General features: G+C 40.3%; 1 protein-coding gene across 9 annotated transcripts in view; it reads left to right on the top strand.

Moving 5' to 3' along the window:
• The window catches only part of PHKA1 (phosphorylase kinase regulatory subunit alpha 1), a 349029-nt gene that overhangs the window by 193663 nt on the left and 129048 nt on the right, over positions 1–26318 (top strand). The gene's annotated exons all lie outside the window — the stretch shown is intronic.

The following is a 26318-nucleotide window of genomic DNA, read 5'->3' as shown; positions in this document are numbered from 1 at the left end:
AGAATCAGGGGCATAGAAAGGGCATGGACTGACAATTCTCAGGGGGAAGGGGGTGGGGGGGTGCGGAAAGAGATTGGATAAAAATCTTACACCTATGGATGAGGACAGTGGTGGGTGGTAAGGGCGTGAGGTGGTGTGGGAACTGGGTGGAGGGGAGCTATGGGGGGAAAATAGGAACAACCGTAATAATCTGAACAATAAAGATTTATTTTTTTTAAAAAAGATCAGAAGCCGTAACCAGTTTGGCTCAGTGGATAGAGCGTCGGCCTGCAGACTGAAAGGTCCCAGGTTCGATTCTGGTCAAGGGCATGTACCTTGGTTGTGGTCACATCCCCAGTAGGAGGTGTGCAGGAGGCAGCTGATCGATGTTTCTCTTTCATCGATGCTTCTAACTCTCTATCCCTCTCCCTTCCTCTCTGTAAGAAATCAATAAAATATATTTAAAAAAAAAAGATCAGAATATTCATTCACACAGAGGGCTTTTAAATATATATATGTATGTTTAACATGGCCTTAATTTCTTCTGTCTCAGCTAGAATGGAAACTGTAAGAAAGAAAGATGAGATCAACAGAAATTTTGTTTCAGTAAGAATTTAAAATCTCTCAAGCCACATAATTTTTTCTGAAGGGAAGAGAAAGGAAAGTAGAGGAAATTAGTAATTATTGGGGAACCTTCATGAAACAATTATCATATATATATACATACACTAATATAATATTCGCTGCTACTATTAGTGGAGAGAAATGGTGTGCCTACACATAAGGCTTGTAAGAGAAATGAATGCAACACAATTATAGTAATCAGTTATTAGCGAATGTTGTAGTTTTTATTAATAATTATGTATAACAAGATATTTTAAAAATTAAATTATGAAATTTTTATTGAAACGTTTTCTATATACCGTTATATTGGCTGGGCCGCAAAAATATTCGTTGTGGGTCACATGCGGCCTGTGGGCCGCGATATTGACATGCTTGCTCTAGAAGCTGGAAGAAGCAAGAAGGAATTTTCCCCTGGAGCTTCCAAAAGGAACCAGCTCTACTGACACCTTGGTTTTTTTGATTTTTAATCATAATAGCCATAGGCTCATTTTGGACTTCTGACCTTCAGAACTATGAGTATAAAAGTATGTTGTTTTAAGCCACTAATTTGTTTTAGCACCAATGGCAAATTAATACAAACTTAAATCAAGCCACAAAGGAGTAAATGTGTAAGTAAAGATTGTATCTTAGATAGTGGATTACCACTTACCAATCCAAAGACTACTTTGTGTATATATGTGTTTATGTGTGTACTTTTTTTCTTAACTAATAATTGTTAGTAATTACAGCCAAACCAAATCTTGTCCAGCTCAAAACCAGCTTCCTTCCATTTTTACACATACCTACTCCAGATACTCAATTACTATGGCAGTAATATAGATGTAAATTAAGAGGGAATCAACCAAGGAGGGAAGGACCAACAGTCAGAGTCTAACTCCTAGGCACACATATTTTATTTCAGGAAGACCTGAACTCCCAGAGCTATTAACATTCATCTGGCTTTAGGAATATATGGATTTGCCCCCCTCTTCCATCCTAGTTGTAATATAGAAAATATATTTTCTTTGTTACTAAAGTGCAAGGTTAGAATCTTCCAAAGAAACTTTACTAAAACTGGAAAACTAAAATATAAACACATAGAAATTAATGTTTCTTGAATACAGGTCTCAGATCCTAATTAACCTCTATAATCTGGCCACAAATTAGCTTGAATATTGTAAAATTCTGAGCACCCAGTTCCCTACCCTTACTCAACCCTATCTGAGGTAAATGCCAAGTCAAGACTCTGAAACTTCTGATATTGATTTGGGTTGATACTTAACTAGGTGGATGGGTATCTCAGTCCTTCCCAGAACCTGCTTCCTGTTATGGTATTTTAAAAATTTTCCTTGACCATTCTTTCCAGCCTCAGACTACAACATGCTCCTAGTCTCCAGATATCAATCCATTAATTCTAAACCCTTGACACAAGGAAGATATTTCTCTATGTAGGCTAATTCTTACTCCCTGAGCATTAGTTGATCTTGTAGTCGCCTTCTTTGCCCTCAGAGAAGTCTCTATAGTTTGGGGTTCATGCAAGTCCTATTGTTACCTTTGACCTGATTCTCTCACAGAAGTGGATAGGCTAATTTTACCCTTTGATTTTCACATCCATTCTTCTAAGCTCAGAATAATCTTACTAGAACATAGGTAGCTTTCAATCTCTGGGCCATTATTCCTGGAATCTACCCGCATCACATTGGATCCCTCCAACAAACAGAAACAAACTCCTTATTGATTATTTTTTCAAAGTCTACACTCAGTTTTAGGGCGTCTTACTAAGTTATTTCCTAGTCAAAAGAAATAAGGACTGATGGTCTTGAGTTTAATGATCAAACATTTCAGGGCCTCAAGTAGCAAACTACATTTATTTTTCAAATATAGTCCTTCATTCATTCTTTCATAAGGATCTATTGCTCACTTATTATGTACCAAGCACGGGGCTAGATGCTGTAAGAGGCATAGGCATATAATCAAATAATTATAATACAATTTTATAAATGCTGTAACAATGGTGTTACATACAAAATTCAGGAGAAAAAGGATAGATTTCCCTGGGAAAGTCAAGAAAGGCCTGATTTAATGAGTTATCAAATGAGTGACTCTTCAAAATTCTATTACTGCATCAATTGCACAATAAGAAAATTGCTTTAAGCACACATTGAATGAAACTATAATTCCACCAAGAAAAGTTATTTTTCTATCAGATATGTTCATTTATATGTGTTATCTACATTGGATTCTCTGCTTCACCTCAAACACTCATTATTTCATATATTTCAGTTCCATAACGTCTTTATTTTTTTATGTTATGAAGTTAATCAACTTTGGGAACTTAAGAACTTTATAAATTTAGAAACTCAGATCTTTATATAGTGCTAATTCTTTTTTAATCTGTTAGTGCACATAGATACTGTACATTTTAATGATTATATTTAGTGTGTACATATTAACTTGTGTTATTTTTTTCACTTATTTTTCATGTAAATATTTTCACATATTGAAAGAACTGTGTATTAGTGCATAAATTAAGGTAATTGTTCCCTTATTATTGGGTACTTGAATTGTGTCTCATATTACTGGCATATCTAGCAGGAACTGCACATTTTCATATATATTTATCAATTTTAGTATATTTTATGGTAAGCTTTTATCAATGAGGTTTATAATGTATGTCCTATAACTTTTTTAGATATTAATTTTCTTGCCTTTGCAAATTTTTCAACATCAAATACACCCATTTTATTGGCTATATCTTTCTTTAGGACTTGTTGAATTTATCTCCTCATTTTATTGGAATAGATATGCTATTCTTGTTCTCTCTAGTTTTCATAAATAATAAGTTATCTGATTATAAATGGAAATGCACATTGTGACTGCAGGGAACTTGAAAATAGAGAAAAGCACAAAAGGAGAGGATTAAAATCACCTATAATTCTACCACTCACAGAAAGCCACTGATTTTGTTTTGGGGCTTTTGCTTCCAATCCTAATATATAAAAACCCTGGGTTGTAATGACCAGTAAGGACCGAGGCTTGACCAACGGGAAGTCAGTCCTACAGTCAGCGCTGGGTTGCCATGGCTGACTGCTTCCACTGCAGGCACGGTGCCCCAGCACTGACTGCTGAGGGGGCTGTGAATCAGAGCCAGAGAGAGACCAGAAAAGAGAAGCAGGGACTGATCTGTTGCCTCTGTGGCAGCTTTTGATCAGCATTTGCCTCTATCTTTCTCTCCCAGTCTGGTCAGCAGCTGCACCTCCATTTCTCTCCAGGCCTCCACCAGAGCTGCTGATCAGCCCCACCTTTCTGATCAGGCCCCATTGATAGGCCCAGAGATGCTGACTGGCATAGGAACCAACCAACCAGAACCAAATGTGGGTGCTGTGAAGAAACAGTGGCTGCTTAGGAGGCGGAGCTTCTGACGCTGACTGTCATAGACACCGACCAATCAGAACCAAATCTGGGTGCTGTTGGGAGCCAATGGCTGCCTAGGAGGCAGAGCTTTTGACACTGACTGGCATTGAAACCAACCAATCAGAACCAAATCTGGGTGCTGTGGGGAGCCAATGGCTGCCTAGGAGGTGGAGCTTCTGATGCTGACTGGCATAGAAACCGACCAATCAGAACCAAATCTGGGTGCTGTGGGAGCCAATGGCTGTCTAGCAAGTGGAGCTTTTGACGCTGACTGGCATTAAAACCGACGAATCAGAACCAAATCTGGGTGCTGTGGGGAGCCAATGGCTACATAGGAGACAGAGCTTTTGATGCTGACTGGCATAGAAACCGACCAATCAGAACCAAATTGGCCAGCAGAGAAGGGCAATTGGGGGCAAGATCAGGCATGCAGGGGAGGGCCGTTGGGGGTGAGATCAGGCCAGCAGGGGAGGGCAGTTGGGGGCAAGATCAGGCTGGCAGGGGAGGGCAGTTAGGGGCGATCAGGCAGGCAGGCAGAGGCAGTTAGGGGCAACCAGGCCAGCAGGGGAGGGCAGTCAGGGGTGATCAGGCTGGCAGGCAGAGGCAGTTAGGGGCAATGAGGCAGGTGAGCAGTTAGGAGCCAGTGGTCCCAAATTGCAAGAGCGATGTCCAACAGCTGATTTAGGCCCACCTAAACTGGCAGTTGGACATCCCCCAAGGGGTCCCCATTTGGAGAGGGTGCAGGCTGGGCTGAGGGAATCCACCCCCCCCCCCCCGTGCACGAATTTTGTGCACCAGGCCTCTAGTCCTATATAATAAAAGCCTAATATACAAATTGTCCCTTCAACCATGAATTCAACCACTCACTATGATGTGTGCTGACCACCAGGGGGCAGCATGGAACATGGTGGGCATCAGCGACACGGCACTGGCAGTGGGTGGCAGTGGAGATGCTGCCAGCCCTGATGAGAGCAGGACCACAGCAGGATGGTGGAGCAGGTGAGCAGGTAGCGCCAGGCCAAGGCAGGTCCGAGTGGGGCCTGATCGCCCTGCTGATTGCCCCAAGATGGCGACCAGCAGTGGCAATGGGAATTGGGGCCACTGCCCGGCTCCCAGGCGCTGAGGGAGCCAGGCGGGGGTCCGATGACTCAAGTGGAGGGGGCCGTGCAGGGGCCCAGGTGCTGCCCAGGGCCAAGAGATCAGCTGGGACCTGCCCTTCCACACCAGACGCTCATGCTTCGATCACCGGCCAGGCCTAAGGACCATACTCATGCACGAATTTTGTGCACTGGGCCTCTAGTAAATCTTTATAAAATAAATACACACTTGATTTTAGAAAAATGGTGTCAGAAATAGCAATCTTTGTAATCCATGTTTTTGCAACATAATGACATATGATAAACCGTATTGCATTTTCTTAATGCTACCATGCTATTTTAATATATGTATTACCATACTTTCTTCAATTTTTTGACATATGGATGACAGACTTGTTTTCATAAATTAAGTAGCCCCCTTTCTACTTATTTTGCAAATTATCTACTTATATTCTTTTACCATTTTTCTACTGGAAAATTGTCAGTTTATTATTGGTTTATATAAATTTTTTTTTATATATACTGGGGATGCTAACACTTTGTCTTCCACATATTATTGCAATCTTTTGCTATTTTTATTATTTTCCTTTAATTTTATATTTGATTTTTATATATAGAATTTTTATGTTTTTATGTAGTAAAAGTTTTGCCTTTTTGGTTTCTTTCTTTGCTATTATGATTAGAGAGGTAGACCCCATTCCTAGATCAGATATATATTCACTGCATTTTCCCCCCTATGGTTACAATTTTACATTTAAATCTTACTCTAGAATTTTCATTTTAGTTTATCTTATGAGATAATAATTATAGCTTGTTTGCCAAATTATTAGGTAGTCTTTTTAGCACAGTTGACCGAATAGTTCGTATAAACCCTGTTTTGAAATGCCACCTTTGTCATTTAGTATACACATATAGACTTACTATCTATGTATGTGTGTGTATGTTTCTGGTCTTACTTCATAGTGCTGTTGATCATAGTTTCTTCTTTTCTTGTACTATACTTTTTAACTTATTATAGCTTCAGCTTCACCAATGATTAGGGAAATATAAGGCAAAGCAACTATGAAATACAAACGTTTGTCTATCAATTTTACAAACACTAAGATTGATAATATCCATGCTGTTTAATAGGTGGAGAAATGGACACACTTTGGCAATCCCAGTAGTAGTGTAAATCAGAGGCAATTTGGCATTACCTATAAAACATTTAATTTGCATACCTTTAACCAACAACCTTACTTCTAGGACTCTATCTTATATAACACATATGCCAGTACTCAAGGATATGTACAGAGATGTTCATTACAACATAATTTGTAATGGCAAAACAACAATTAGAGGCAACCTAATATGTATGGATAAGAATGGTTAAATTATGATATATTGTGCCACAGTTTAAAAAAGTAAGATAGATTTTCAGCTTCCAGCTACGATAAAATAGCTTGTATCAGACTAACCTTCATACTAAGAACAACTACAATGGCTGGATTTTAAAAATAAAGGTGAAAGGTGGCATCAGAACGTAATTAAACAGCCAGGACTTGAGAAGCCAAAATCCAGAAGAGAAGAGGACCTCAGAGAAGTAACCTCACTATTCTCTGTGCAGTTTCCCTTTGAGGCATTTGCTGATTCTTGGGCTGTGCTTGCATGGGCTGAGGAGGCCAAAAAAACCAAGCATAAAGTCTCACTACTATATTTATATAATTATATTTTAGGACCTTTCTATGTGGAAGGGATTGTGATAAACACCCTGGGCTTTCAGTTGAATCTCTGAAAGATGGGCTACACCCAAAAAGCAAAGGCAAATCAGAAATAGACCAGTTCTCAGAAAGCCTGAAACACAAAGCCTAAAACACAATCTTCTCAATCTGTGATTGGACTAAGGTGATCTGTTTGCAGTGTACCTGCCTGCCAAAATACACTAAATTGCCTCTGGAAGGAAATAATATCCAGGGCCTCTACAATTCTTTATAACATGTGTTCAGCATTGAAAATATATAATATGACATGCTAGGAAACTGAATAAACAAAAGCCAAAATAAAGAATGCAATCAAAACAGACACATAGACTTCTATTCAGCATAGTATTGGAAGTTCCAGCCAGAGCAATTAGGCAAAGAAAAGAAATAAAAGGCACCCAAATTAGAAAGGAAGAAGTAAATTTGTTTACAAATTACATGATCTTACATGTAAAAAGCCCTGAAGAATCAACTAAAAAAATCAGAATAAACAAATTCAGCAAAGTTATAGGATACAAAATCAACACACAAAAAATCAATTGCATTTGTATACACTAACAATAAGCAATCCAAAAAAGAAATTAAGAAAACAGTTTCATTTACAATTATATCAAGAATAAAATACTTTGGAATAAACTTAACCAAGGAGGGGAAAGATTTGTACACGGAAAATGACAAAATGTTGGTGAGAGAACTGAAAAAAGACACAAATAAATTGAAAGACATGATATTCATAGATTAGAAGCCAATATTGTTAAGATGTCAAAATATCCAAGATGATTGACAGGTACAATGTCACCCCTATCAAAAACCTAATGACATACTTAAAAGAAATAAAAATAATTAATCCTGAAATTCATATGGAATCTCAAAGAATCCCAAAAACAATCTTGAAAAATAAAAAAGCTGCAAAATACACATTTCCTGATTTCATAACTTACTATAAAGCTACAGTAATCAAAATAGTAAAGTATTTGTATATAGACAGGTATATAGAAAAATGGAATAAAATAGAAATCCCAGAGATGCACCTTTGCAGATATGGTTAAATGACTTTTGACATAAGTGCCAAGTCCATTTAATGGGGAAAGGATAATCTTCTTAAGACATGTAGCTGGGTAAACAGGATATCCACATGCAAAATAGTGAAGTTGGAACCTTATTTTACACCATATACAAAATTTAACTCAAAAAACATCGAAGGGCTAAAACCTAAAAGCTAAAGTTATAAAATTCTTAGAATAGAGTAGAAGGGGAAAGATTCATAACATTGGATTTGGTGATGATTTCTTGGATATAAACCCAAAGCACAGGTAAGAAAATAAAATTTAATTAAATTGGATTTCATGAAAATTAAAAAGTTATATGATAGATACCATCATCAGAGTGAAAAGGCAAACCGCAGAATGAGAGAAAATATTTGCAAACCATACACCTGATAAAGGATTAATATCCAGCATATATAGAGAACTCCCACAACTCAATGACAAAAATTCCCCTAAAACCATCTATAAATTCAGCCTTGGCTGGTGTAGCTTAGATGATTGAGCATCATCTGGTGCACCGAAAGGTTGCCAGGTTCAATTCCTGGTCAGGACACATACTCAGGGTGGGTTGTGTGCATATGGGAGGCAACTGATCTCCCTCATCACTCTCTCTCTCTCTCTCTCTCTCTCTCTCTCTCTCTCTCTCTCTCTCTCTCTAAAAATCAATAAAAACATTTATAAATTCAATGCAATCCCTATCAAAATTCCAATAGCGTTTTTCACAGAAAGGGAGTGATCTTAAAATCTATAATAATAAAAGCATAATATGCTAACTAGACTGGACATCCTTCCATCCTTCTGGATGAAGCCAGGGCTGTGAGGGAGGCCCAGACCCCAGGTGCCTGCCGGCAGCCGCAGGGAAATCCAGGTCCCAGGTGCCAGAGGGAAGCCGATGCCAGCAGCTGGGGGAAGGAAGGCCTACTCTTTCACAAATTTCATGTGTCAGGCCTCTAGTTTGTAAAGAAACATGAAAAAACCCTGAACAGCCAAAGAAATAGAAAGAAGAACAAAGTTGAGGCACCACACTTCCTGATTTCAAACAATATACAAAGCTCTAGTAATTGAAACAGTATGATACCAGCATAAAAATAGGCACATAGACAAATGTAAAATAATTGAGAGCTCAGAAATGCACCCACAGATATGTGGTTAATTGATATGTGACAAGGGAACCAAGAATACTTAATGGAGAAAGGATAGTCTGTCAAATGGTGCTGGGAAAACTGGGTATCCACTTGCAAAAGAATGAAATTGGATCTCCATCTTATACCATTCACAAAAAAATAACTCAAAATGGATTAAGGATTTATTGATTGATTGATTGATTTTAGAGAGGGGGGGAGAGAGAGACAGACATCAGTTTGCTTTTCCACTTATTTATATGTTCATTGGTGGGTTCTTGCATGTGCCCTGACCTGGAATCTAACCCACAACCTTGGTGTATTGGGATGACAGTCTGACTCACTGAGCTACCTGGTCACAGCCTGGATTAAGGATTTAAATAAAATCATAAAACTCCTAGAATAAAAGATAGGAAAAAAGCTTTTGACATCAGTCTTAACAATGAGTTTCTGGATATGTCACCAAAAGCAAAAGCAACAAGAGCAAAAATTAACAATTGGGTCTACATCAAACTAAAAAGCTTCTATATTGCAAAAGAAATAATAACAAAAGTAAAGGTATCCTATGGAATGGAATGGAAGAAAATATTTTTAAACCATATATCAAATAACTTGTTAATATCCAAACTCTATAAGGAAATCATGCAACTCAATAATAGAAATGCAGATAATTTTATTTAAAATGGGCAGAGGACTGGGAGGAGGGGTAGGGTCTGGGAGGAGGGGGGTAAAGAGGGGAATGGGAGATATCTGTAATACTACCAACAATAAAAGATATGTTTTTTTAAAAATGGGCAGAGGACTTGAATAGACATTTTTCCTAAAAAGACTTATACAAAAGGCCAACAAGTACATGAAAAAGTGCTCAACATTACTAACCATCAGGGAAATGCAAATCAAAACCACAATGTGATATTACCTGACATCTGTCACTTTATATATAAAGCAAGGGACAGCAAATGCTGGCAATGATGTAGAGAAAAGGAAACCCTTGTGCACTGTCAGTGGCTTTGTAAATTGGTATAGCCACTACAGAAAACAGTATTGAGGTTCCTCAAAAAAATTTAAATGGAACAAACAATTCACACTTATGGATATGTATCAAAGGAGATAAAGTCACTATTTCAAAGAAATATCTGCACTCTTATGTTTATTGAAGCATTAAAGTTAAACAGAGAAAGCTAAATATTGTATGATATTACTTATATGTGGAATCAAAAAAAAATCAAACTCACAGAAACAGAGTAGAATGGTGGTTGCCAGGGGTTAGGGATGGAGGAAATAGGGAAATGTTGGTCAAAGGGTACTAACTTTAAATTGTAAGCTGAATAAGCCCCAGGGATCTAATGTACAGCATGGTTACTATAGTTAACAATATTTTATTATGTGCTGGAAAGTTGCTATGATAGTAGAGTTTCATGTTCTTACCATAACAGCAACAAAATGGCAGTTATGTGAAGGGAAGGATGTGTTAACTAATCTTATTGTAGTATACATTTCACACACCTTAAACATACATAATGTTACATGTCAATTATATCTCAATGCCATTAAAGGATAAAAGGTTTTTTGCCAGAGGGTAATAGAGAGTTATTGTTCAACTAGAGGCCCGGTGCATGAAAATTCATGCACTGGAGGGGGGGTCCCTCAGCCCAGCCTGCCCCCTCCCACAGTCCGGTAGCCCTCAGGGGCAGGAGGCAACCCAGTGATCAGGGAAAGGCAATGTCCCATCAAACCTCTGCTGCTGCCACTGCCAGCAGCACAAGCCTCGGTTGGCCCTGGTTACCTGAGCCTCGGGCAGCCCTGGGCGGCTGGGCAGCCACCATCCGAGGCTTGCCTGTGCCTCGGGCTGGCCCTGGGTGGCTGGGGGGCTGAGGGGACTGGGGGACTCAGGAGGCAGGCATGTGGAGCAGCCGGGCCCACCTGGAGGTGGACCCAGCCTTGCTGTGTGCCTGCCACCCTGGCGGGACTAAGGGGACTGGGCACCGCCATCTTGGGGCTGTGTGCGCTGCCATCTTTGAGGGCTTGGCAGTCAATTAGCATATATCCTCCTCATTGGCTGTGGGTGCTGCCATTTTTGAGGGTGGGACAGTCAATTAGCATATTCCCTCCTTATAGGCTGTGGGCACCACCATCTTTGTGATGGTGTGAGGGTCAATTAGCATATTCCCTCTTTATTAGATAGGATTCATATGAAGTTTCTGTTAGGGATGATGAAAATAAGCTGGATATGGTTGGTGGTTATGGTTGCAGAAAAATGTGAATGTACTTAGTGCTACTGAACTATATATTTTAAATGGTAAATTTTACTTTACATACATATTTAATACAATAAAAATTAATTAAAATGTAAATATATTAAAACACAGACAATTCACATTTTTTGAGATATTAGACAGGATTTTTATAAACTATGTTAATATATCCAAAAATAAACTTAGAAGATGAATTTCACTGGAAACTTGGAATGTATGAAAAATTATCAAACCAAATCTCCAAACTAAATAATACAAAAACTAAAATTAGGAAAGTAATGGATGGGATTAATAGCATATGATACAGAGCAGAAGAGAGTATTAATGAACTGAGAAGTAAGTCAGTAGAAAATATCCAAATTAAAGCAGAAAATAAAAGATGGAATATTGAAAGAGCATTAAGAAACAGATATAATGAAAAGCTCTGGAATCTAAGAACATGGGGAAAAAATGAAACAGAAACTATTTAAAGAGATAATGACCAAAATTTTTTCAAAACTGACTAAAGATACCAAAGTCACACAAAGGCGAAAAATTTGTCTATATAAATACACTAAAATAAATACTAAAGGGATTTCTTTAGGCAGAAGAAAAATTACCTCAGGCAGAAACATAGGAATGCAGAAAGGAACAAAGGGAAATGGAAAGTCTAAATATAGAAGACCACTGATTGCTTAAATCAGTGAACACTAATAACGATTCCTTGTAAACAAAATAACAAAAGAAGTTAAACAAATAACAAAAATAGCAAAAAATATATTCATATACTTAACTTCATGTATATTATACTATAAGAAATCACCAAAATAAGACCTAGTGCACAATGGTAGATGAAAACATAAACAATGTGATGTATACATACAATGAAAATATTATTCAACCTTAAGAAGAATAAAATTTAGACAGATATACCATATAGATGACCCTTAAAGACCTTGTGCTTAATGGAATAGGTAAGTTACAAATGGAAAAATATTGTATGATTCCACAAATATGAGTTACCTGGAGTAAGCAAATTCATAGGGACAGAAAGAATGGTGGTTGGCAGGGACTGGGGGAAGGGGAGCATAGGGAGTTATTGTTTAGTGGGCACAGTTTCAGTTTGGGAAGATGAAAAAGTTATGGAGATAGGTGATAGTAATAATTTTACAACATTGCAAATGTGCTTAATACCACTAAACAATTAAAAATGGTTTAAATTGTAAATTTTGTTATGTATATTTTATCATAATAAAAAAGAAACAAAATGGAAGGAGCAGTGGATAAACCTGGTTGTGATATTTATCTCAGGTAAAATGTGTGCTTTACAAAGTGGAGCCTGGAATATGACCAAGGCATTGACAGCTCTCTGGTTTTGTTCCTAAGAGTTAAGCAACACTAAAAATATGATCTATTTGATAAGTATCACACTTAGGATAAAGCAGGGACAAAAATAAAATCACCTAAAAAATGTGTTCCAGAAAAAAATAGTAGTACTTATTCTAACATGGATATTCAATATATATTTTAGGGAAAAATACTTGAGAACAATGTGTATAGTGTTATCCTATGTTATAACAGGGAAATAGTGTGGGTGAAGGAATGAACTATTTATTCATTATAAGAGGTATTGATGTAATAATTGCCTTTTGAAAGACAAAAAGAAATTTAATTACATTTAACACAGATATCAATTATCACAAAGATTCTAATTTCAGAATGTTAAACTAAAAATGACACATGTACTAAAGAAAATCAGGTGGATGTGTGTGTGAATGTGCACCTTTGTGCATACATACATACATATGCAAATATACACACAATATTTTCAATTTTATTTTATTTACTTATTTTAATCTTTATTGTTGAGAATATTACAGATGTCTCTTCCTCCCTCCTCCCCCACCCCATTGCTCCCCTCTACCCGGATCCTGCACCACCCCTGGCCTTCACCACCCTATTGTCTGTGTCCATGGTTAATGCATTAATGCATATAAGATCTTTGGTTAGTTCTTTTTCTGGAGATTTCTTCTGTTCTTTCACTTTCGACATGTTTCTTTGTCTCTGCATTTTGGCTGTTTCTCTGTTTGTTTCTATGTATTAGGCAGAGCTGCTATGTCACCTGGAATTAGTAGAGTGGCCTTGTGTAGTAGGTGTCCTGTAGTGCCCAGTGGCTCAGCCTCCCCCTTCACCTGAGTTGAGCACAATATGTGCACTCCTGTGTGGGCTATGTGCAGTGTCCTGTTGTAGTTGAGCCTTGATTGCTGTTGGCATTACTGGGAGGAATGACCTTAAGGCCAATTGGCTGTGAAGACCAGCTGTGACTACAGTGGAAGAGCTGCTGTGCAGGAGACACCCCTATGGAGCAGGACTTGCTTCAGTGGGTCTTTGGTGCTCACCGAGTCTGCCCCCTGAGTGTGATAGAGTTGTCAATTTTATTTTTCAATCACAATTCATATTCAATATTATTTTGTATTAGTTTCTGGTATATAGCATAGTGGTTAGATAATCATATACTTTAAATGATCCCCTCTGATATTTCCGGTATCCCAACTGGCATGATACATAGTCATTGCAATATTATTGACTATATTTACTTACATCCCTGTGACTATTTTGTAACTACCAATATTTACTTCCTAATCCCTTCACATTTTCACCCAGCACCACAACACCCCTCCCATCTCATAAGCATCATTCTGTTATCTGTATCTATGAGTCTGTTTCTATTTTGTTTGTTTATTTTGTCTTTTAGATTCTGCATGTAAATGAAATCATATGGTATTTGTCTTTCTCTGTCTGACTTATTTCAGTTAGCATAATACCTTCTAGTTCCATTCATGCTACATGCATGATATTTAGACACATGATGTATACATATTCTATTTTTAAAATTTCATTAAAATTATGCCTTACTTTTAGATGTCTGATAGTTTAAGTCTTTCTCTGCCATAGTCCTTTCACAGCAAGGGTTCAAGAATCTGGAGAAGGGCTGCACATAAATGAATAGAGACTAGACAAGAAATATAAATTTGGAAGGCATGGGGGAAAGCCAGGCGGAAACTTAGCTCTAGTAACTAAGCTCCCCAAATCTCTGGACCCACGGCTTTTTATTAACACATTTTTCCCTTTAGCAAAGCAGACATACACATCAAAGGTAAGGTTTGGTAAACAATAAAGGATTATCAGGTTAGGGGAATTGCCCTCAGCTGTTTGGCAGCAGGTAATAATATGCAGATTTTCAGCCCTGCTGAAAATGTCCATCAGCCTTCTGACGAACTTCATGCATTTATTATGCTAAACACTGTTCTCTAGCAGCCAGCATATCATTCTTTTTTATTTAATAAATTTAACAAGAATGTATGCCATTTACAGAGCTCAGGTCCTTTTAAGATTTCTAAATTCAGTGGAAAGGTTTGAGTACTTTCATGTCCTTTTAAATTGCTGCCAGGCATCAAAGGAATCAGTCTGCAGTAAGCTCTTTTCTGGGCCAACAGTTCTTTGAGTCCCCTTTCCAATCACTGTCCAGCAGTTTTTTATGGGTTCCCTTCTCAATTACTGTCCAACAGTTTTTTATGGGTTCCCTTCCCAATCACTGTCCCCTGTGACATGACAGCAATGATATTCCAGTTCTGGATGGTGTACAAACGGTGAACAATGGCAATGCAGGTCCAACCTTCTTTGGCTTGGTCCTGGGCAACCTGCAGCAATGCACAGCTGATGACCGCATGGCAAGGCATCTTTACCATCCCCCATCTCTGGACTGTTTTTCCTCTGTCTCGTCAGTGTGTTGCTTGGGGCCACCGCCATCTGTGGCTGAAGTAGTCTGGTCAGTTCCTCTCTTGGATTCATTGTTGAAGGAATCCACACGGGCTTGGAGGAATTTTCTGGAAATATATAAGCATATTCTCGACCAAAGGTTAATAAAGGAATCCTTCTATAAACTAGACTTGGGATCTTTCCATTTTTCCAAACCATTTTCCTTTGGCTTATTCTGACACCATGTGTGTCTTGCCATCAGCATTACAAGTGAAAAAATTTCAAAGTGAAAAAATTTAAAGTAATTAAGGCTTGATGTCATTTACTTACAGGAGATTACTCCACTATCCCCCCTTTTTTTTGTTTTAAATTGTAAGGAGGACAGTTTTTGCTTGCTGTACAATATTTGGCTTTTGAAAATCTAGCAATGCAGCCTTGATAGCTTTTGACTCAATTCTTAGTACAAAAGTATGACTGCTCTGAGTTCATTGCATGATAAGCAGCTTTTACTATGAGATGAACTATCAGTAAAAAATAGTTAATGCTCCAGGAAGAGGTTCCTGCCTAGTACAATTAAGTTCTCCTGAATATTCACTTATTTCAATTTGCCATTTTAAATCAGTCTGAAATAAGGCTTATTTTCTAACTTCATTTGTCCTTGGCTGTGGACAGTAAATGACATTAATTGAATTTCTGCTATCAGTTTTTGAGCATATATAAGCTTTTGTTTAGGAGGCAAAATGCAAATTATTTACTTTTCTTTTTGAGGCCTAATATATTAACTTTTAATTACAGTTTTCTAGATGTCTGAAGGACATTTACCTTTATTTCCTACCAGAGTAATTTCTAGGCCACATTTAGGGAGCTTCTTTTAAAACCTTTTTTCTTTCTTTTAAACCAAGCAACTTACTTTGTTGCTTTTCAGATGCTGACCAATACTGCCACATACATTTTAAGTGATTCTCTTTTTTTTCTAATATATTTTTATTGATTTTAGAGAGGAAGGGAAAGGGAGAAAGAGATAGAAACATCAATATTGAGAGAGAATCATTGATTGGCTGCCTCCTGCATGTCCACAACCAGAGCATGTGACCTTGACTGGAATCAAACTTGGGACCCTTTTTCCTTGAGCCTGATTTAAGAAAGTACCTTTTGATATTTCAATTTCTTGATAATTTTGCCTTTTTTAACCGAATTCTTCCCCATTATGACCTGGCTTGAAAAAGATGTCCTCGCCCTCTTTGGATCGCGAATTCCAAAGCTGGTAAGAGCTTTACATGCAGTGATCTCCCCACCAAATTTTCAGTGATCCCCACCTTTACCAGTGATTAACTTCTTTTCTTCACTCTGGCAAATCTTCTTCTCCAGATGTCCCTTGTTGAGGTGCCATAAGTGCCAGTCTTTTCACAACAAGGGTTCAGGAATCTGGAGAAGGGCTGCACATAAATGGAGACTAGACAAGAAATATAAATTTGGAAGGCATTTGGGGGAACCAGGCAGAAACATAGCTCTAGTTACTAAGCTCCCCGAATGTCCAGCCCCACAGCTTTTTATTAACACATTTTTCCCTTTAGCAAAGCAGATATACACATCAAAGGTAAGGTTTGGTAAACAATAAAGGATTATCAGGTTAGGGGAATTGCCCTCAGCTGCTTGGCAGCAGGTAATAATATGCAAATTTTCAGCCCTACTGAAAATGTTCATCAGCCTTCTGACCAACTTCTCACATTTATTATGCTAAACACTGTTCCCTAGTCTCCAGCATTTCTCCCTTTTTAAGTTTTCAAAAAGTTTCTCTACCAAAACACCCAATATGAATAACAAAAAGAAAAAGAAATAAAAAATGAGGATAAAAGGGACCCCTGGGATAATATCAAGCATCACAACATTCGAATTATAGGGGTGCAGATAGAAAGGTAGACAGAAAACCTATTTAAAGGAATGATAGCTGAAAAGTTCCTCAACCTGGTGAATGAAACAGACATCCAGGTTCAGCTAGCATAGAGTCCAAAACAAGATGAACCCAAATAGACCCACAGCAAGGCACATTATAATTAATATGCCAAAAGTTAAATCATCAAGGATTTTATTTTAACTTCAAAGTTGAAACAAACAGAAACAAATAAACTTACCTATACACCAAGTGGATAACAACAACATTAAAAAAAAGTGGAAAAGAAATAATCCAAGTAACTTTTAGCTACAATACTCTCCTCTCAGTCTGAAGATAAAATACCGAAAGAACCACAAAGAAACTCAAATGACTTAATAGGTTATTAGGTTTATTTTTTTAAGGTTATAACAGTGTCAGTTTATTTATAATAATGTATGACATTCATTGCTGCCTTTAACTTATGTTTCAGTGCCTTTATTTTATTTGGCCAATGTTTAAAATCAAGATGGTTTCTTCTTTTGATAACATAAATTAAAATGTTCAAGGCTCATCAAAAAGTACTCTCAACAGTATTTTTTATCTGTACATTAACCTGGTAAAGAATGCATAAAAGATATTTCCCATTCAGCTAATAAGAACATTAATATTATTTGCTACCATATAAATAATATCCATAGTGCTATAGGCAATGCACTAATTTTTGTGTCAGCTTATGCTATTTATTCTATACTAGAGGCCCGGTGGACAAAATTTGTGCATGGGGGGGGGGTGGTGTCCCTCATCCCAGCCTGCACCCTCTCCAATCTGGGACCCCTCGAGGGATGTCCGACTGCCCGTTTAGGCCCTATCCTGGTTGGATCAGGCCTAAACGGGCAGTCGGACACCCCTCTCACAATCCAGGACTGCTGGCTTCCAACTGCTCACCTGCCTGCCTTCCTGATTGCCCTAACCACTTCTGCCTGCCTTCCTGATCACCCCCTAACCACTCCCCTGCCAGCCTGATTGATGCCTAACTGTTCCCCTGCCAGCCTGTTTCCCCCTAACTGCTCTCCCCTGTAGGCCTGGTCACCCCTAACTGCCCTCCCCTGCAGGCCTGGTAACTCCTAACTGACCTCCCCTGCAGGTCTGGTCCCCCACATCTTCCCTCCCCTGCAGGCCTGGTCCCCCCCAACTGCTCTCCCCTTCAGGCCTGTGCCCCCCAAACTGCCCTTCCCTGCAGGCACAGTCACCCCCAACTTCCCTCCTCTGCTGGCCTGGTCACCCCTAACTGCCCTCCCCTGCAGGCCTGATCACCCACAACTGCCCTCCCTTGCAGGCCTGGTCCCTCCCAACTGCCCTCCCCTGCTGGCCATCTTGTGGCGGTCATCTTGTGTCCACATGGGGGCAGGATCTTTGACCACATGGGGGCAGCCATCTTGTGTGTTGGAGTGATGGTCAATCTGCATATTACTCTTTTATTAGATAGGATAGAGGCCTGGTGCATGGGTGGGGGCCAGCTGGTTTGCCCTGAAGGGTGTCTCAGATCAGGGTGGGGGTTCCCTTGGGGTGTGGGGCGGCCTGGACAAGGGGCCTATGGGGGTTTGCATGCCAGCCACGCCTCCTGGTGACCCAAGCAGAGGCCCTGGTATCTGGGATTTATTTATCTTCTATAATTGAAATTTTGTAGCCTGGAGTGGAAGCCTGTGCCTGCCAGGGTGTTCGGAAAGCTTGAATTCCTCCATTACCAGGGAAACCCAAGCCTCCTGCTCGCTCTGTGGCCGCCCCATCTTGGTTGGGTTAATTTGCATACTCGCTCCTGATTGACTGGTGGGTGTGGCTTGTGGGTGTGGTAGAGTGATGGTTAATTTGCATATTACTCTTTTATTAGAAAGGATTATGTTTCTTCTTGAGGACAAATATTTAGAATTGTAATTTTTTAAATTTATTTTTTTCATTTTAAATTTATTTTTATTGTTTAAAGTATTACAAATAGTAGTACATCTGTTTCATTTTCCCCCCATTGACCTCCCATAGTCTTCCCCACCCCCCCCCACATGCCCTCATTCTCCCCAGTGTCTGTGTCCATTGGTTAGCTCATATGCATGCATGCATGCAAGTCCTTCGGTTGATCTCTTACCACCCCCCAACCCTCCCCTGCCTTCCCACTGTAGTTTGACAGTCTGTTTGATGCTTCTTTGTTTCTGTATCTATTTTTGTTCATCAGTTTGTGATGTTCTTTATATTCCACAAATGAGTGAGATCATGTGATATTTATCATTCTCTGACTGACTTATTTCACTTAGCATAAAGCTCTCCAGTTCTATCCATTCTGTTGCAAATGGTAAGAATTCTTTCTTTTTTACAGCAGCATAGTATGCCATTGTGTAGATGTACCACAGTTTTATTTTTTTTAAATACTTTATTGTTTAAAATATTACATGAGTCTCCTTTTTTCCCCCATTGACCTCTCTCCCATCCCCTCCCACAAGCAGAGGATCTCACCCCACTACTGTCTGTTTCCACTGGTTTTGCTCATATGCATGCATACAAGTCCTTTAGTTGATCTCTCACCCCCTCACCCCCACCTTTCCTCATAGGTTGTACAGTCTGTTTGATGCTTCTATGTCTCTGGTTCTATTTTTGTTCATCAGTTTATATTGTTCATTATATTCCACAAATGAGTGAGATCATGTGATATTTATCATTCTCTGACTGACTTATTTCACTTAGCATAATGCTCTCTAGTGCCACACATGCTGTTGCAAATGGTAAGAATTTCTTCTTTTTTACAACAGCATAGCATTCCATTGTGTAGATGTACCACAGTTTTCTTTTTTTTAATTCTTTATTGTTTAAAGTATTATATGAGTCTATTTTTGACCTCTCTCCCACCCCCGCACCCAAGCAGAAACCCTCACCTCCCCCTACTGTCTGTTGCAAATGGTAAAAATTCCTTCTTTTTTACAGCAGCATATAATTCCATTGTGTAGATGTATCACAGTTTTCTAATCCACTTGTCTGCTGATGGACACTTAGGCTGTTTCCAAATCTTAGCTATTGTAAATTGTGCTGCTATGAACATAGGGGTGCATATATCCTTTCTGATTGGTGTTTCTAGTTTCTTGGGATATATTCCTAGAAGTGGGATCACTGGGTCAAATGGGAGTTCCATTTTTAGTTTTTTGAGGATACTCCATACTGTTCTCCACAGTGGCTGCACCAGTCTGCATTCCCACCAGCATTGCACCAGGGTTCCTTTCTCTCCGCATCCTCTCCAGCACTTGTCGTTGGTTGATTTGTTAATGATAGCCGTTCTGACAGGTGTGAGATGGTACCGCATTGTTGTTTTTGATTTGCATCTCTCAGATAATTAGTGACTTTGAGCAGGTTTTCATATGTCTCTTGGCCTTCCATATGTCCTCTTTCGAAAAGTGTCTATTTAGGTCCTTTGCCCATTTTTGATTGGATTGTTTATCTTTCTATTGTTAAAGTTGTATGCGCTCCCTGTAAATTTTGGAGATTAAAAACTTATCGGAGATAACATTGGCAAATATGTTCTCCCATGCAGTGGGCTTTCTTGTTGTTTTGTTGATGGTTTAAGTCCTTTATTGATTTTTAGTTTATTTTTGTGTACAGTGTAAGTTTTGAGAACAGTGGCTTTGTAGTATAGCTTGATATATGGCATTGTGATCCCTCCAACTTTGTCTTTATTTCTCAAGATTGCTGCAGCTATTTGGGGTGTTTTTTTTTTTTATTCCAGATGAATTTTGGGGGACTTTGTTATAGGTCTTTGAAGTATGCCATTGGTATTTTAATGGGGATTGCATTGAATCTATAGATTACTTTGGGTAGTATGGACATTTTAATGATGTTGATTCTTCCAATCCATGAACACGGTATATTCTTCCATTTGTTTATGTCTTCCTCTATCTCTTTTTTCAGCATCCTGTAATTTTTTAAGTACAGGTCCTTTACATCCTTGGTTAAATTTATTCCTACGTATCTTAATTTTTTTGTTGCAATGGTAAATGGAATTTTTTTCATTTCTCTTTCTGTGACTTCATTATTGCTGTATAAAAAAAGCCATATATTTCTGGCTGTTAATTTTATATCCTGCTGCATTGCCAAATTCATTTATTAGTTCTAGTAGTTTTTCGATGTACTCCTTAGAGTTTTTTTATGTACAATATCATGTCATCTGCGAATAATGACAATTTACTTCTTCTTTTCCAATTTGAATGCCTTTTATTTCTTCTTCTTGTCTGATCATTATGGCTAGCACTTCGAGTACTATGTCAAATAGGAGTGGTGAAAGTGGACATCCCTGTCTTGTTCCTGTCCTTAGGGGAAATGGTTTTAGTTTTTGCCCATTTAGTATGATGCTGGTTGTAGATTTGTCATATAAGGCTTTTATTATGTTGAGGTATGAGCCCTCTATTCCCACATTGCTGAGAGTTTTTATCAGGAAATGGTGTTGGATTTTATCAAAAGTTTTTTCTGCAACAATTGATATGATTATGTAATTTTTGTCTCTCAATTTGTTTATGTGATGTATCATGTTTATTGATTTGCGGATATTGTACCACCCTTGCATCCATGGGATAAATCCCACTTGGTCATGGTGTATGATCTTTCTAATGTAATGCTGGATCCGATTTGCTAGAATTTTGTTGAGGATTTTAGCATCTATGTTAATCAGGCGTATTGGCCTGTAATTCTCTTTCACTGTGTTGTCTTTATCTGGTTTGGGTATTAGGGTAATGCTGGCTTCATAGAAAGAATTTGGAATTGTGCCTTTCTCTTGAATTTTTTGGAATAGTTTAAGAAGGATAGGTTTTATTTCTTATTTGAATGTTTGGTAAAACTCTCTGGCCCTGGGCTTTTGTTTGCTGGAATCTTTTGATGACTGCTTCAATTAACTCCTTAGTTACCAGCACCTAAGGTGCATTGGTGCCCCAGGTCCCTCTGGCAGTGCACTTGCAGCGTGTTCCTGTGACCTGTGTTTGGGCACACCAGGTCACACCAGCTGCTCTGACCTGGGTTGTGGGTAAGTTATGTGCCAGGTGATAGCTCTGTCTGTGCTGGGGGTGAGGTGTGCACCAGCTGAAGGTTCTGTCTCTGCTAGTGGCAGAGTACCCACTAGCCCAATTCTCTATCTCTACCTGGTGCAAAGAACACAATGGGCTGCAGCTCTGCCTAAGCTGGTAGCAAAGTGCGCTGTCTGTGCTGGGGGCAGGGTGCTCACCCAGCATGGGCTCTGTCTGCTGCAGAGTGTGCTGGGTCTGGGCCAGTCTCGGGGCACTCGACCAGTGATGACTCTGTCTGAGGTATAGGTGGAGTATGCTCAGTCAATGCGGGGTGTGACCACTGACTGCTGCAGAGTACGCACAGTCTGTGCAGAGAGCCGGGAACTCATCTGGTGCAGGCTCTGTCTGCTGCGTAGTGCACTCAGTCTGTGCCAGGATTGGGGCACTTACCAGGCAAGGGTTCTGTCTGGGTCGTGGGGGCAGCACACACCGGGCTGCTGTTCTGTATTGAGATCAGGGATGGAACAGGGAGTGGGGTACTCAGGGTTTGCACTCCCAGTGTGGGTACCTGAAGCTCAGGAACCTGGGATGCTGGGTTTGAGCTCCAGGTTGAAGACACAGCTCGGGAGGTCTGTCTGGTGTGTTCTCTGCAGGCATCTGGAACCCACGTCATAGTACTGCACTGCTCACTACTGGAGCACTGTGGTGGTTCCATACGGGTTATGGCAAGCAAACAGCTCCCTGCACAGGTCCTGGAGTGCTGTCTGAGGTTGGTTTGGATGTTGGTGTGGCAGCACTCCTGGCCTGCTTTGCTCCCCTCCACAAGATGGCGTGTGTTCCATGCCAAAGCTGAGCCAACTTGGGGGTACCTGCAGCGGTAGCAAGGGCTCCCTCTCTAGGTGAGCCCGATCTTCCAGTCCCTGGATCTATCTATCTTATCTATCTATCTATCTATCTATCTATCTATCTATCATCTATCTATCATCTATCCATCCTATCTAATAAAAGAGAAACATGCAAATTGACTGTACCTCTGCTATGCCCACAAGCCACGCCCACCAGCCAATAAGGAGTGAGTATGCAAATTAACCCAACAAAGCCGGTGATTAATATGCATACGCAGGTGCCAAGGGGCCTGGGTCCCAGGAACATACTTGGGACCCAGGCCACTCCTAGCCTGTAGGCCCGCACTTAGGCCCTGAGCGGCAGGGATCCCAGAACACCCCCTGCCACTCTGGGACTATGGGAGCAGCCGCTTGTGCATGCTCTGGCACCAAGTGGTCGTTTGGGTCCATGCCCCCAGCCCGTCGCCCACGAGGGGGCTGGCTGCTGGCCTCTGGGGCATTCAGAGACAGGGATGTTCCCGCCCCGCCCCCAGCCGCTTGCACGTGCTCTGGGACCAAGTGGCAGTTCGGGTCCACGCCCCCAGCCCGGCACCCATGACAGGGAGCTGGCTGCTGGCCTCTGGATCATACGGAGACCCTGGCAGCCGCCCCATGTGCGGCCCAGGGTTCCCTGCATGCCCCCCAGCCTGGCACCCACGACGGGGCTGGCTGCTGGCCTCCAGGGCATTCAGAGACAGGGATGTTCTTGCCCCGCCCTTAGCCACTTGCATGTGCTCAGGCGCTAAGCGGTGGTTCGGGTCCACGCCCCCAGCCCAGTGCCTATGATTAGGGGATTGGCTGCTGGCCTCTGGAGCATGCAGAGACCCCGGCGGCCACCGCTTCACGCAGCCTGGGGGTCCCCGCATGCCCCCCAGCCCAGCGCCCATGACAGGGGCTGGCTGCCAGTCTCTGGGGTGTGCAGAGACCCCGGTGTCCACCACTGAGTGGCAGGGACACCCCCCTAGCCCAGTGGATACAACGCAGGGGCTGCATGAGCTCCAGAGGAAACACCATTTTTAAAAAAGTATATATTTTATTGACTTTTTTACAGAGAAGAGGGGAGAGGGATAGACAGTTGGAAACATCAGTGAGAGAGAAACATTGATTAGCTGCCTCCTGCACACTCCCCAATGGGGATGTGCTTCCAACCAAGGTACATGCCCTTAACAGGAATCAAACCTGGACCCTTCAGTCTGCAGGCCCACGATCTATCCACTGAGCCAAACCAGTTCCAGTGTAAACACCTTTTCTGACCGCTCTTTGGCTAAGCTCCTGTATGCTACCACTTGCAGTGTTCTTGGTAACTTGGGTTATAAGAATCCAAGAAGGTGATCTAGGGTTTTTCCACCACACTCCTGGAGGAAAAAACAAAGGTCCGCTGCTGGAGGGGCTAAGAAATGTCATATCCTGCCCTAGTTGGTTTGGCTCAGTGGATAGAGCCTTGGCCTACTGACTGCAGGGTCCAGGTTCGATTCTGATCAAGGGCATGTACCTAGGTTACAGGCTCCTCCCTGGCTGGGGCCCAGGTCAGGGCTCATGCAGTAGGCAACCCATCAAAGTGTTCCTCTCACTTTGATGTTTCTCTTTGTCTTTCCCTTTCTCTTCCACATTCTCTAAAAATCAATGGAAACATATCCTCAGGAGAGGATAAAAAAAAAGAAAGAAAGAAGTGTCATATCCTATGAAAGACACATCTTGAAAATGCCTAAAGAAAGTTGTCATTTTTTCACAGTGAAGGGACTAGAGTCCATGTTGATGAAAACACCTTGGTGGCTGCAGTGGCTGTAGCAGCGGGGTAATGTGGCTGGCGCCTTCCCTTGATCAGCCTGGTCACCTCCCACAGAGGGTGGCCAGACTTCGCCTGAGGCCCGGAGCGGGCCTCAGCCATCAGTAGGACATCTCCTGAGGGCTCCCAGTCTGTGAGAGGGGGCAGGCTGGGCTGAGGGAACCCCCTACCGTGCACGAATTTTGTACACCATGTCACTAATATATATATGTATATATCCCTCTCTTACCCACACACACACCACGCATGCCCCTCTTACTTCTTTACTCTGTCACACTCTCTCCCTCCCTGCCATCCTATCGGCTGCCATGTTGTATCCCATACACAAAAATAAACTCAAAATGGATAGAGGACTTAAACGTAAGATGGGAAATGATAAAAATATTAGAAGAATCCATAGGCAGCAACATATCAGACATATCTTGTAGCAATATCTTTACCAATATAGCTCCTAGGACAATGGAAACTAAGGAGAAAATAAACAAATGGGATTACATCAAAATAAAAAGCTTCTGCACAGCAAAAGAAACCATCAACAAAACAACAAGAAAGCCCACTGCATGGGAGAACACATTTGCCAATGCTATACCCGATAAGAACCTAATCTCCAAAATTTATAGGAAACTCAGACATCTTAACAAAAGGAAGATAAACAATCCAATAAAAAATGGGCAAAGGCCTTAAATAGACACTTTTTGAAAATGGACATACAGAAGGACAAGAGACATATGAAACATGCTCAAACTCAATCATTCTAGAGATGCAAATCAACATGACAAAGATATTCTATCTCACTCCTGTCAGAATGGCTATTGTCAAGAAATTGACAAATGACAAATGCTGGTGAGGATGTGGAGAAAAAGGAACCCTCTTGCACTGCTGGTGGGAATGCAGACTGGTGCAGCCACTATGGAAAACAGTATGGCATTTCCTCAAAAAATTAAAAATGGAACTCCCATTTACCCAGTAATACCACTTCTAGGAATATATCCCAAGAAACTAGAAACACCAATCAAAAAGGACATTTGCACCCCTATGTTTATAGCAGCACAATTTAAAATAGCTAACATTTAGACATAGCCTAAATGCCCATCAGCAAATGATTGGATTGAAAACTGGTACATTTACACAATGGAATACTATGCTGCTGTAAAAAAGAAAGGACTCTTACCATTCACAACAGCATGGATGGACATGGAGAGAATTATGCTACGCGAAATAAGCCAGTTGGACAAAGATAAATTTCACATGATCTCACTCACTTGTAGAATATAATGTACAACATAAACTGATGAACAAAAATATATCCAGAGACAGAGAAGCATTGAATAGACTGTCAAACTTCAGAGGGATGGCCAGGGAGGGGGTGGGGTAAGATATCAACCAAAGCACTTGTGTGCATGCATATAAGCATAACCAATGCACACAGACTTTAGGAGGGTGAGGGCATGTGTGTGGGGGGGAGGGGTGGTTGGGGAGAGGTCAATGGGGGAAAGGAAACATATGTAATACTATATGTAATACTTTAAACAATAAAGAAAAATAGCATAGTACTGATACACTCCAATGAGACAACACATTTTATCCAAATAAGAAAACAATTTCCATACCCTTGTTGTCTCATTTAAAAATTTGTGCAACTTTATACACAGAATAAAATTCACTTGGTAGAGGAACATTTTAAAAAAAGATTAAATATTTTAAATGACAACTGTAATTGAAAATTTTAAAAAATGTGAACTATAAGAGAACATTT

This window comes from Plecotus auritus, assembly GCF_963455305.1.
Source record: "Plecotus auritus genome assembly, chromosome: X".
Classification (NCBI taxonomy): Eukaryota; Metazoa; Chordata; class Mammalia; order Chiroptera; family Vespertilionidae; genus Plecotus; species Plecotus auritus.
This window is presented reverse-complemented; position numbering and strand designations above follow the sequence as displayed.